The sequence below is a fragment of the Schistocerca americana genome, chromosome 4, assembly GCF_021461395.2.
Source record: "Schistocerca americana isolate TAMUIC-IGC-003095 chromosome 4, iqSchAmer2.1, whole genome shotgun sequence".
Lineage (NCBI taxonomy): Eukaryota > Metazoa > Arthropoda > Insecta > Orthoptera > Acrididae > Schistocerca > Schistocerca americana.
The window spans coordinates 322,151,272-322,165,756 of record NC_060122.1 but is presented as its reverse complement, the minus strand read 5'-3'; positions in this window follow the sequence as shown (position 1 = coordinate 322,165,756).

Genomic DNA, 14,485 nt, shown 5'->3' with positions numbered 1-14,485 from the left:
GACACGAGCACGTATTTTCGTCTATTTCAGCTTTAAAATATTAAAATGTACCTATTTTTTCAACGTAACATAAACTCTTGTGTTTGCTTACAATAATCGTAGGTGGGAGGTATGTAGGCAATATTTGAAAGAAAAGAAAAAAATGTCTGTATATCATATAATTCTGGCAAACTGTTTCGACAAAGAAAGATAGTTTAGGCCTTGAACTGACCTCAGATGGGAAAAAAAGAAAATTAAAACACACACACACACACACACACACAAGGGGAGAGTTAAAGCTGCCTAGCCGCTGTAGTAAAAAGAATTCGTCGAGTTTTTATTATACAACTGCCAAACTAAACTAATATGTAGTGCACCAATAACGTGCAAAGTGTAACATGTTCGTTATTCAAAATCTATTCTACTTTCAGTGCACCAGTAGTTCAACAGAAGAAAATGTCGAAAACAGCCAGTTCAAAGTCAACTTGTATAAGAATGTAGTTGTCACAGTTTCCGCATCAGACAACAGATGGAAAAATTATATTTGTCGATCATGAAACAAACATGTTAGTTGTTATGTTCTTATGTTTCTTAATTTTTCCTGCCATTTCGAAACAGAATTTCTTCTCATATCTTTCGAAGGCAGAACATTTTAAGAAGCAGATTATTTTGTAAGTATTGTTTAAAAATATAGCAAGAGGCACTGGGACTCAATTGTTCACTTTTATCATATATTTTTCGAGTTTCTGAATCAATTTAGCTATATGAAGGAAAAGTATGCAATTTGAAAATGTCGTTCCTGTAGGACAAAGCATAAAAGTTTTTAAAATGAGGCACCAAGTTTAGATTTTTTTTAATTTTGAGTTATAACAGAAGTCTATTCGGTGACAGGATAGTTGGAAAGCTGAAACTGGCACACTGTATTTTATTTTTTATTTTATTATTTTGCCCCTTAACAATACCAAATACTTTATACACTCACTTCTATATAGCAACTTTTCACCTTCTTTTATTAGGTTTGGAGCTGTAAAAGGTCCTGCTTAACCCAGTATACAGATACAGCTTACATAAGGCAAATGCAGAACGAAAATCAAACTCGAAGCAAACGCTTTTAACAAAGCCACTAAAAAAAACAGTTCTTCAGTTACTTGTGTCATACTGTTGTGGCGGCAAACATCCCTTTTCGAAATCTAGAAAATCTGGTTTTAAAACGTTCTCTTGAGAAGTACTGCGGTCAATACATTTCAGCACAGTCAACGGTGCGTAAAAATTGTGTGGGTTCTGCAGAATCAGAAACGAAACTGAGGCGTCCTGCATACGGATTTCTATTGATGAAATTACTGTCTTGACGGGTACAGTGTAAATCTAATTGTTGGCAAGTTCGATCCAGATGAGCCATCAAGGGATTATTTGATTTGTTGAGAACCACCCCCAAAGACACCAGCACAAAATTGCACACATTGTCAGCAACGGACAGAAGATGCTGTATGCAAATACCTTTGATGGAAGAATATTATTAGCCCTTCGCAGAGCCGCTGCACATACGGTTGCAGCGTTTCAATTACTTTATGTATTCTACCCTGTGATGTTGCATGTGGCTTGTGTAGCGCATAGTATCAATCGTCTAGAAGAGTAAGTAAGGCTATAATTCCCTATGATAAATAAATTAAACTCCACTGTAAATAATGTTTTTGTTAGAATACCACCAAGAATACTGGCATTCAAAGAACAACTTCCAGATGTCCCTTTGTCACTTTAAGCTTTTACTACCCACTGGGGCACGAAGTTAGCAGCAGCGGAATACTACACCGAGCATCTTCCAGCACTCCAGAATGTAACTGAAAATCTACCAGAGGATGCCGCCTCTGTAAGTACAACAAAGCAATCACTCAAAGGTTCCTGAATCCACCAGGACTTCGCAAGGCTGTACATTTATGGCAACAATTACTTCCGAATCAGACGGCTCATTGATACCTATCTACGAGATCATCACTTTACTGGAAGAATTTAAAACGAAAATTAATGAAGCGCCTGGTGAAGTTGGAGAAAAAAATATCGAAATAAATGCAAAAGGTTTTGCATAAGCACACCGTCATGAAGGACTTGTGCGCTGCAGCATACATACTTGTGGAGACTCCACCTGCCCTGATCGCAACATTCCTATCCAACATGTGCCGAAAGTGAAGTGCACGCGTGTCACATCCAGTGATGCAGAACGCTGTTTTCCAGCATGTCAATTAATACTGACGAACAAACGCCGTAGTTTTTTTTCTGGAAAACCATGAAAAGGTATTTGTTATTTACTGCGAAGCCAAATACGATATGAATGTTTGAAACAACTATTTTATCCGGTATTTACTAAATTACATATTTCACGCATTTCAACATATTGCGGCAGATGTTTTACACTGCATTTTTATATTGGGAAAAATAAAAAGGATTGAGATCAATTTGAACATTAAATTAATATAATATATGATGTGTTGTTGTGTAACTATAAATATTTTTATTTTCCTTGTTTTTATTAAATAAAAATGTGCTCATATGTCAACACTGTGGATTTTACATTACGTTTAGTTTTTCTGTATAATACTTTTAGGGCCTGTTCTAGGTTTTATATAGCTTAAATGAGGTACTGGAAGAGCCTATTTTAGGCGCGTAAAATGCACCTTTTACTACCTAAAAATCAGCATTCTAATAACCACCAAAAAAATTTTAATTATCCTGTAACTAGTTCCGACAGCACATCATCATCTGCGAGACTTTACAATTATAAAATGGAGTACACCACATATCAACAATTTTAAAATATGTTATATTTCTATTTCATGTTGTGATCATCAGAGATCCTAGAACTTTTAAGTTCATAGTTCTCATTACTGTATTGGTGAACCACACTTACATATTAATATAAACATTTGAGCGTTATTTCAATCATACGTTAAATATTTCCTTTGATCCTACTTCCAAAGCATTGATAACTTCTGATACCAAGGGTGTATCAAACCTACGAATCACTGCTAAACATCATATTCAAAATAGTGTTTCGGCATTCTGATCAGATTCTCAAACGTACGTATTCTGCAGCAGTTCACGAGCCAACATTTCGAAAATAGTTCGCTCAATTAAAAATGAATGTATCCAAGAAGCTCGTTTTATGGTATTCTTCCTTACTTAGTCCCTTCAGGAATTTAAAAATCGGAGAGTTCAATTCACTGTCACTTAGTCACTTTCATCCATTTCACAGTACCGTGACCCGTCTGAACACTATCGGCCGTGAAATACTCTAGTAAGACATAGCATTTTGAGCACTCCCCCTGCAAAGTTAGATGTGACCTCGTGGGGTTGCAGACCCGGTAAGGAAAGTACAGGGTGTCCATAAATTATCTTTACAACTTAAGGCTTTAATATCGTTAAAAATATCCAAACTGTTTTCAACATGCGATAAGATAACTCATGACGTTTTGTTTCCTCATTCATAAACATCAATGTGTCCACCCTTAGTGGTGCGGATAATATCTTGTCGGAATTCCATTTCTCTCCACTTACGATTCAATACGTCCAAGATGACGTATTCAAATGGATTGTGCATGCATTCCTTCCAACTCGGTTCGCTACACCAGGTCCTTTACAAAACCCCACAGCAAGAAGTCTAGGAATGTGAAGTCAGGGGATCGTGGCGGCCATCAAATTGGGTCATCTTGTCCAATCCACCTATCCAGAAACTTTCATCTGGAAATTAACGACATTTAGGAACCAGTGGGTTGATGCTCCATCCAGGTGGAATATGACATCAGGTTGAAGATGTTCCAATCGTGGCACAGAAAACCCTTCTAAGATGTCCAAGTAAACAACACCACTAACGGCAGACTCAGTAAAAAGGAATGGACCAACGACGCAATTATGCACCAGACCACAACAATCATTGAACTACGGACTGACTTTTCCATTTCACGTGTAACATCAGGATGCTGTGAACCCCATATATGACATTTTGACGATTCAGTTTTCCGGAAACATGGAAAGTTGTGTCCTCGGAGAAACACATCTTTTCCAAAATGTCATTGTTTGCGTCAATCTTGTAGACTGTTCGCGCTGAGGATTGCCCATAGGGTTTAATGCCTGAAGCAGCTGTACCTAGTGGGGATATAGCCATAACCTTTCTTGCAAGACATTGTGCACTATTGATTGTCTCATTTCCATCTCTCTGGCCGCTGTACGCACCAATTTCGTCGGACTCCTTGCAGACGCCTGCCGTCTTGGTGCCTGAAACAAATGGGCGACCCACCCTCTTTTTATGGAGAACACTACTGTTTTCATAAGTAACGTACGCCACGCCCGAATATTTGGTCGGGACGGCGACTGTCTTCCATAACGTGTTAGAAAGTTTCGTTGCATTTGGTATCGGACGTCGTCCCTAAGACACAGCCCCTGGACACACACTGAGCTGTCTCCTGTGTCGTCCACATTTTATTAGGTTTTCAAATCCAATTTTGCCTCAAAATTGTGTCACTTGGAAAGTAAGAAAACTTAATGAGTTACCACATGGTGAAAACCATTTGTTAATATCTTGATCGGTTTTAAAGTTATTAAAGTCTTAAGTTGTAAAGCTAATTTATGGACACCCTGTACGTGAGTGGTGCGTAGATGCCTTATAGCTTCTATCTCTTTGGCAAACCTCTCTGATTCCATAATTCTTCTTTTTTACAGCTATTACATTTTTTTTCCTCCCCCAATGAACCATGGACCTTGCCGTTGGTGGGGAGGCTTGCGTGCCTCAATGATACAGATAGCCATACCGTAGGTGCAACCACAATGGAGGGGTATCTGTTGAGAGGCCAGACAAACGTGTGGTTCCTGAAGAGGGGTAGCAGCCTTTTCAGTAGTTGCAGGGGCAACAGTCTGGATGATTGACTGATCTGGCCTTGTAACACTAACCAAAACGGCCTTGCTGTTGTGGTACTGCGAACGGCTGAAAGCAAGGGGAAACTACAGCCGTCATTTTTCCCGAGGGCATGCAGCTTTACTGTATGGTTAAATGATGATGGCGTCCTCTTGGGTAAAATATTCCGGGGGTAATATAGTCCCCCATTCGGATCTCCGGGCGGGGACTACTCAAGGGGACGTCGTTATCAGGAGAAAGAAAACTGGCATTCTACGGATCGGAGCGTGGAATGTCAGATCCCTCAATCGGGCAGGCAGGTTAGAAAATTTAAAAAGGGAAATGGATAGGTTAAAGTTAGATATAGTGGGAATTAGTGAAGTTCGGTGGCAGGAGGAACAAGACTTCTCGTCAGGTGAATACAGGGTTATAAATACAAAATCAAATAGGGGTAATGCAGGAGTAGGTTTAATAATGAATAAAAAAATAGGAGTGCGGGTAAGCTACTACAAACAGCATAGTGAACGTATTATTGTGGCCACGATAGACACGAAGCCCATGCCTACTATAGTAGTACAAGTTTATATGCCAACTAGCTCTGCAGATGACGAAGAAATTGAAGAAATGTATGATGAGATAAAAGAAATTACTCAGGTAGTGAAGGGAGACGAAAATTTAATAGTCATGGGTGACTGGAATTCGACAGTAGGAAAAGGGAGAGAAGGAAACAGAGTAGGTGAATATGGATTGGGGCTAAGAAATGAAAGAGGAAGCCGTCTGTTAGAATTTTGCACAGAACATAACTTAATCATAGCTAACACTTGGTTCAAGAATCATAAAAGAAGGTTGTATACATGGAAGAATCCTGTAGATACTAAAAGGTATCAGATAGATTATATAATGGTAAGACAGAGATTTAGGAACCAGGTTTTAAATTGTAGGACATTTCCAGGGGCAGATGTGGACTCTGACCACAATCTATTGGTTATGAACTGTAGATTAAAACTGAAGAAATTGCAAATAGGTGGGAATTTAAGGAGATGGGACCTGGATAAACTGGCTAAACCAGAGGTTGTACAGAGTTTCAGGGAGAGCATCAGGGAACAATTGACAAGAACAGGGAAAGAAATATAGTAGAAGAAGAATGGGTAGCTTTGAGGGATGAAGTAGTGAAGGCAGCAGAGGATCAAGTAGGTAAAAAGACGAGGGCTAGTAGAAATCCTTAGGTGACAGAAGAAATACTGAGTTTAATTGATGAAAGGAGAAAATATAAAAATGCAGGAAATGAAGCAGGCAAGAGGGAATACAAACGCCTCAAAAATGAGATCGACAGGAAGTGCAAAATGGCTAAGCAGGGATGGCTAGAGGACAAATGTAAGGTTGTAGAGGCTTATCTCACTAGAGCTAAGATAGATACAGCCTACAGGAAAATTAAAGAGACCTTTGGAGAAAAGAGAGCCACTTGTATGAATATCAAGAGCTCAGATGGAAGCCCAGTTCTAAGCAAAGAGGGGAAAGCGGAAAGGTGGAAGGAGTATATAGAAGGTCTATACAAGGGCGATGTACTTGAGGACAATATTATGGAAATGGAAGAGGATGTAGATGAAGATGAAATGGGAGATACGATACTGAGTGAAGAGTTTGATAGAGCACTGAACGACCTGAGTCGAAACAAGGCCCCTGGAGTAGACAACATTCCGTTAGAACTACTGACGGCCTTGGGAGAGCCAGTCCGGACAAAACTCTACCATCTGGTGAGCAAGATGTACGAGACAGGCGAAATACACTCAGACTTCAGGAAGAATATAATAATTCCAATCCCAAAGAAAGCTGGTGTTTGCAGATGTGAAAATTACCGAACTATCAGTTTAATAAGTCACAGCTGCAAAATACTAACGCGAATTATTTACAGACGAATGGAAAAACTGGTAGAAGCCGACGTCGGGGAAGATCAGTTTGGATTCCGTAGAAATTTTTGAACACGTGAGGCAATACTGACATTACGACTTATCTTAGAAGAAAGATTAAGGAAAGGCAAACCTACGTTTCTAGCATTTGTAGACTTAGAGAAAGCTTTTGACAATGTTGACTGGAATGCTCTCTTTCAAATTCTAAAGGTGGCAGGGGTAGAATACAGGGAGCGAAAGGCTATTTATAATTTGTACAGAAACCAGATGGCTGTTATAAGAGTCGAGGGACATGAAAGGGAAGCAGTGGTTGGGAAGGGAGTGAGACAGGTTTGTAGCCTCTCCCCGATGTTATTCAATCTGTATATTGAGCAAGCAGTAAAGGAAACAATAGAAAAATTTGGAGCAGGTATTAAAAAATGGTTCAAATGGCTCTGAGCACTATGGGACTTAAAACTTCTGAGGTCATCAGTCCCCTATAACTTAGAACTACTTAAACCTAAATAACCTAAGGACATCACACACATCCATGCTCGAGGCAGGATTCGAACCTGTGACCGTAGCGGTCACGCGGTTCCAGACTGTAGCGCCTAGATCCGCTCGGCCACTCCGGCCTGGGAGTAGGTATTAAAATCCATGGAGGTTCGCCGATGACATTGTAATTCTGTCAGAGACAGCAAAGGACTTGGAAGAGCAGCTGAGCGGAATGGACAGTGTCTTGAAAGGAGGGTGTAAGATGAACATCAACAAAAGCAAAACGAGGATAATGGAATGTAGTCGAATTAAGTCGGGTGATGCTGAGGGGATTAGATTATGAAATGAGACACTTAAAGTAGTAAAGGAGTTTTGCTATTTGGGGAGCAAAATAATTGATGATGGACGAAGTAGAGGGGATATAAAATGTAGACTGGCAATGGCAAGGAAAGCGTTTCTGAAGAAGAGAAATTTGTTAACATCGAGTATAGATTTAAATGTCAGAAAGTCGTTCCTGAAAGTATTTGTATGGAGTGTAGCCATGTATGGAAGTGAAACATGGACAATCAACAGTTTGGACAAGAAGATAATAGAAGCTTTCGAAATGTGGTGCTACAGAAGAATGTTGAAGATTAGGTGGGTAGATCACGTTACTAATGAGGAGGTATTGAATAGAATTGGGGAGAAGAGAAGTTTGTGGCACAACTTGACTAGAAGAAGGGATCGGTTGGTAGGACATGTCCTGAGGCATCAAGGGATCACAATTTTAGCATTGGAGGGCAGCGTGGAAGGTAAAAATCGTAGAGGGAGACCAAGAGATGAATACACTAAGCAGATTCAGAAAGATGTAGGTTGCAGTAAGTACTGGGAGATGAAGGAGCTTGCACAGGATAGATTAGCATGGAGAGCTTGCATGAAACCAGTCTCAGGACCGAAGACCACAATACCAACATTTTTTTAAGATTTAGTTTCCGTTCTTTGTACCTAGGGACAGTAGATGGGTTTCAATTTACTAATAGTGCGATACTTTTTCCTTAAACAATCATATTTTAATCCTCTTTCATAATACAGTCATATGCTTATGTGTTACAAGGACTGACAACTCCCTGATAAGTGGACTAAATATCAATAAAACAAATAAAAATATACCACTAAAGGCCACCGGCACTTAAACTATGACGTTTAACACGTTAGGTTATAAAGTTGCCTCGGGTGCCGGTCCAAAATATCGTGAAAATTAAAGAAGCTGATTAAAGCCACTCAGCCAAGTGGTCCAGTGGTTGTTTTTTCAATTCCAGTGAAGACATATTCTGACGTTGCAATCTGAGTCGCAAATTAAATTGATCAGCAATTGCTGTTACCATATAACGTTCTGCCCACTTGTACACAGTATCTGTCAAAAGAATCATCTACGTATGAAATGAATCTATAGTCTCACACATTGCTCACAAATCCTCAACAATACCTGTAACTTTTTATGAGAACTGTTTTCTTATCCTTAGCTATCGTTTGTGTCAGTGTTATACGTAAATCTGAACAACACGAGCGATGTACTTATGTAAACGCTATCTGACAAAAAGAGTAGCCAAATCGAACTGTAATTTTGTAGCGGTATTCTAATTAACGTTTACCTGGAATAATTAGGAAACCTAAAACTGTATACTACATCAGCTGTCCTGTGGAATGTTGTTTTCCGCAGCGCAGTGAACAATGGTTCAATGCGTGATGTCACAGTACATATCTCGCAATTCCAACACACAAAGCTAACACAGTAAAAATCCTGCGTAAAATTACAAAATAAACTTTGAAATAAAAACTGACCAAAATGTTTCTGTTAAAACGCCCTGTAAATTTATCTACCCATACTGACAAAATAAATTTCCGAACAGTAAATGACATACACGCAAACACGTAACACTGCACTATAAGAATGTAAATGTGCGACAAAGAAATGAAATCTGAACTGAACTTTACCAAAACTGATTCTGAAGATAATTCTGAAGTGCAGTGCCTAAGAATGATTTTGTTATGTCCTAACAGTGAAGCTGGATTGGCCCCAACAAATTGTCGTGACTTGCCTTGTGGCAACGGAAACTCGGTACTGCCCGAAAGTGATGAATATTAAAATACAGCGCCGCAGCAAACCAGCTAAAGAAACAATCTTGCCAAGTGGAATGCAAGGAAAAACAGCTCTGCTAAGCACGTTATGTTTTATGTTTGGAGCAGCTGTGATCCGCTAAGCCAACGAGGCAACACAAAATTACAGAATTAAACTTCCTTGAGGAGACGATGGGAAATACTCGACTTACTGAGAGACTGAAAAGAGGCTAGTATTCAAGAACTGTTCTGTGAAACTGATTCCTTAACAATTACAGTCTTCTTCACGAAATTCACTTTTATGACTCTGCCATGAAATTAGTTAATGAACGTTATAAAGGACTGCTAAATCTACGACTCTGAGTACAAGCCATGTGAGCAGATAACTTAGTTTAAACAAGTCTCCACTATCAAACTCATTAACCCAAACCAATAAAGAAAAATCGTCCGTAAAATTTGTTTCCTCGAATTCATTATAAACTATGTGCAAGCAAGTAATGCGGCGACAACTTTTCCTAAATATCTTCTTGGCATTGAGGATACCTATTCAGTAGCTGAAATCTAGATGTGCAATAAGAATACAGATTGGATTTTTGACGGATTTTGCAACACACTTTGTTGTTGGGCAGCAAAATTGTAAGAAATTGTCCCATACGTCACTACGTTACATATAAACGTTAATAAACTGGCCCATTTACCACAATGCTATAGCAAAAGTTGTAAGAAATTGCACCAGGTAAAAAATATTGTCTTCTTCCACTGACAACACTTACTTACACTATGCCACAGTGGAAACTACAATACTAAGCAGCAAGGAAATGATAGTTGATACAAACAAATGGGCATTCAAAACTGGGATAGCAACCTAACACCATACCCCCTTAAAACTGTATTACATGAGTAATAAATAAATAAATAACTATTCCAATACTGTACCAACAGCCGACAGTGTGTATGTAGAACTGGTTTCAGCTACTGCGTTTTAAAATTGTGTTGTAACACCAGTAGTTAACAGTCTGTATGTGCAGTGGAAATCAGCTACTCGATCTTAAAACTTCACTGTATTACCTGTAGTTGACAGTTTATATGGACCCGAGTGTCAGCTACGGCATCAAAGACAGTATCCCAAGCATCAAACAAATTTGTAACAAATTCCCCCATATATCAGCATTGTTGCGCAAAATTGTAACAGATTCCGCCACATGTCACCAACAAAGCAGTTTGCGACTCAAGTTGTGACTTTTTCAAACAAACTAAACTAAACTCAGCCCGAACAGACCTTGGAAGTCCCAACGGTACCGACCGGCCACCGTGTCATCCTCAGCCCACAGGCTTCACTGGATACGGATATGGAGGGGTATGTGGTCAGCACACCGCTCTCCCGGCCGTATGTCAGTTGACGAGACCGGGGTCGCTACTTCTCAACGAAGTAGCTTCTCAGTTTGCCTCACAAGGGCTGAATGCACTCCGTTGGCCAACAGCTCACGGCAGACTGGATGGTCACCATCCAAGTGCTAACCCAGCCCGACAGAGCTCAACTTCGGGGATCTGACGGGAAAAGGTGTTACCACTGCAGCACGGCATTAGGCCCTTTTCTAACAATTACAAGTAATTAGTCAGGAAGTTGAAATTTTATGATGCCAGCAAGTCAAAACATATTCCAAGAAGCGAAACATTTAGTCAGATTCATGATGTTACGTGTGCTGCTCGGTACCCTATCCATGATGTCATAGGTGACTCCTCTTTACTATGATATCGTCACGGTGCCACATAATTTCACCACATCACATCACAATCTAAGATGACGGAAAATACGAGTATGATGTCACAGTGACGGCCACGAAAACAAAACTGCTGATCACAGCTAAATATAAATAACATATACTTTGGAACATGGTGCAATATATATATATATATATATATATATATATATATATTCAGGTCCTTCGGATAATTTTGACAATGATGCCAACTAGTATTTTGGCATCGGTGGGCTTGCAAAGCATAACTGTAATTTAAGATTTTTTTATTTTTTATTAACTTTCTTGCCTTTTGAAACTTAGTACGTTTGGCGTGGTTGAACCTTCTTGGACATTTTTAATTTTCCCATCAGCAACATATTGCTTTTCTTAAATTTTTCCACCAACATTACATAATTGAAAATTGGTTGTGGCTTGTGACATTATAATTTTTTTCGTCATACATAGAAACCGTGGCTTGTGACGTCATCATAATGACGTCATAGATAAGGGAGCCTGACTTGTGACATAATACACTCCAATGACCACAAGGGATGTGACGAGGGCTCAAGTTTATTCAAACTGTTCAAAATTGGAGGTAACTACACTACTCACCTGTGATAGTAATCGAAGCCACTATGACAGCTGTGGACTACAATAGTATTATTCTGGACCATTTGCATCCGTTCATGCTTGATGTCTTTCCCGACAGTGAAACTTCTTCGAGCGGGATCGCTGTCCCTGTCACGAGACCATCATCATTATACAGTGGAGTAAGGAGCATGATAGTCAATTCATGTTGATGTTTTGGCCACTAAATTTGCCAGTTCTGAATCCAGTGAAACACATCTGCTACGCTGTCGTCCTCAGCTCCACGACAACAATACATCGGTCCATAAATTAACAGGAACAGGTGACTCGTGCGCAGATGTTCCTACGGAAACCTGCCAAGAAGTTGTCAAATCAATGTCGCGTAGAAATAGCGCCGTATTGTGTTGAAAACGTGGACCAGCTTACTACTAAGCATGGGGTCACAATGTTTAGGAACTTCAGTGTACACCACCGCAAACATTGCCGGTGGATGGCAAAGTTGTCGCATATGGCTGTTATACGTGTAACGTACAGTGTTGCTGTACAATATTGCTCGGCCATATTGCCCCCAATACGCCGTTTAAATGTGCCTCACAAACGTACTGTCAGAGACATCCCCCAAGTAGCAAGTGGCCAGGCGTTTTTGCCCTGATGACGCCGGCATTGGAGAGCCATCATTATCCATGGCACATCAACAACCACTAGCAGTTCGCGGAGACTGCGAGCTTAAAAAGGTGCATATCTCACACGATGGTGGCCCATATTGTCAACATAACTGAGATCAGGTGAGCTGCAGAGACATTCAAGAGCCGACATTTTCATGGAGTTTTTGTGAATAAAACCACCTGTATCAGTTAAAATATTACTTTATTTATAACTTCGTTTCGGCTACTGCCATCATCAGATCGGTAACTAAGATAACAAAAACATAAGAATGAGAGGTTTACTTACATATTATCAGGCTACAAAAACTTAAAAGGATAAAAAAACTTACTTTATCAAAACTTAGCAATTATAAATTAACGTCCAATGTCAGTCAACGAAACCTATGCCTAAATGGGGTATAAGCTGTCACACAGCCAGATTTCTTTTCTTTCCGTGGAAACAATTTCTAGCCGAGAGGTGGCGCTAGTGTGGGGACGTTGTCTTAAAGAAAAAGAATCCTCTCCAGTACTTAATTGGCCCTATCAGCTGACTCTGTAGCGCGATGATCGGTTTTTATGACTCCAGATTATGGGAAACAATGGACCTACCTACACGGAAGGAAGGCTGATTACAGTTTGTCATCTCGTCGACATAGAGGTCACGATGTACTGACATCGACTGGAGGAAAACATTTAAGGAAACTACGGAAAAATGTAAACAAGCGAGGACGGGCTGGGGTTTGGTACCGTCAGTCACTTACCCATTGCATCATCTTGTTCCGTGTTCCACTCGACGAGGCGACAAGACTGTTGCCTCTTTAACACGGCCGCTGTCTCTAATGAAATTGTTCATCGGGGTATTTGCATTATTAGATTCGGCAACTTGAGTTTTCCAGAGTTCAACGACGATTGCGTTCGTCGAGCACAGTAACATCGTTAGCAACTCCCTACTCCCTACTTTCCACTGTCAACAAACTCAAGGAGCGCAGTTTAGCAGTAAATATTCGCATTGTTTATCAATACCCTAATAAAATCTTAATATTCATTTTTGACGCATGGCACAGCACACAACACAGAAATCAATGAACGGCGTAACGTATGTGACGCCTTATCATCTCATTTCACGATAATTTCACAATATTCTGTAACGTTTTATTTTGTCGGAACAATTGCCGGACGTTCTTTGAAAACTTCGTCGATGCACAAAAACGAAACAACGGAAGAACAAGAACGAAATTCCCCGGTTAGAAAGGGACGTAATCTTTCGCCCCTACTGTTCAATCTATGCGTTTCAGAAGGAATGACGGAAATAAAGTGCACATTCATGAGTGGGATTAATAGACAGGTGAAAGGTTATCAATCATAAGGTTCGCAAATGGTGCTGCTATCCTAAACGAAAGTGAACAGATTTATAGGACAAGCTGAGCGGAATGAACAGTCCAACAAGCACACACTACACACTGAGAATAAACCGAAGAAAGAGTAAAGTAATGAGAAGTTGAAGAAATGAGATTAGTAATAAAATTAACAACAAAATTGGGAAAGGAGAAGAAGAAATGCTACTTCCTTCGACGAAAAACTTCCCTTGATGGGCGAAATAATGAGGACAAAACAATCATAGCAGCACAGGCAAAGAGAAGATTCCTCATCAATCGACATCTACCAGTACCACACATTGACCTTGATTTGCGGGTGACATTTCTCAGAACACACGTTTGGAGCGCAGCACTGTATGGACGAGGTTCATGCGCTGATGGAAAAACGGAAGAGAGTCGAAGAGTTTGAGAAGTGGTAATATAGAAGGATGCTGAAAATTAGGTGGAGGAGCGACAAGATTCTCCGCACGATCGGCGAACGAAGAAATACATGTAAAACATTGACAAGTACAAGGGTCAGAATTGTAGGTCTTGTGAAAAGACATGAAGCAATAACTTTCGTGGCACTTGAGGGACCAGAGGAGGGTGAATACTGTAGGGAAAACTGATATTGTAATACAGCCAACAAATAATGGAGAGGTTGCGTGTATGGGCTTCTCTGAGAAGAGATTGACACAGTCAGGAATTCGTGGCGGGCCGCATCAAACCAATCAGAAGACCGACGACACAAAAACAAAACAAAAAATCAAAACTGATTATGTTGCCGTTTTGGATTAGAGGCTCTCTACATAATTTA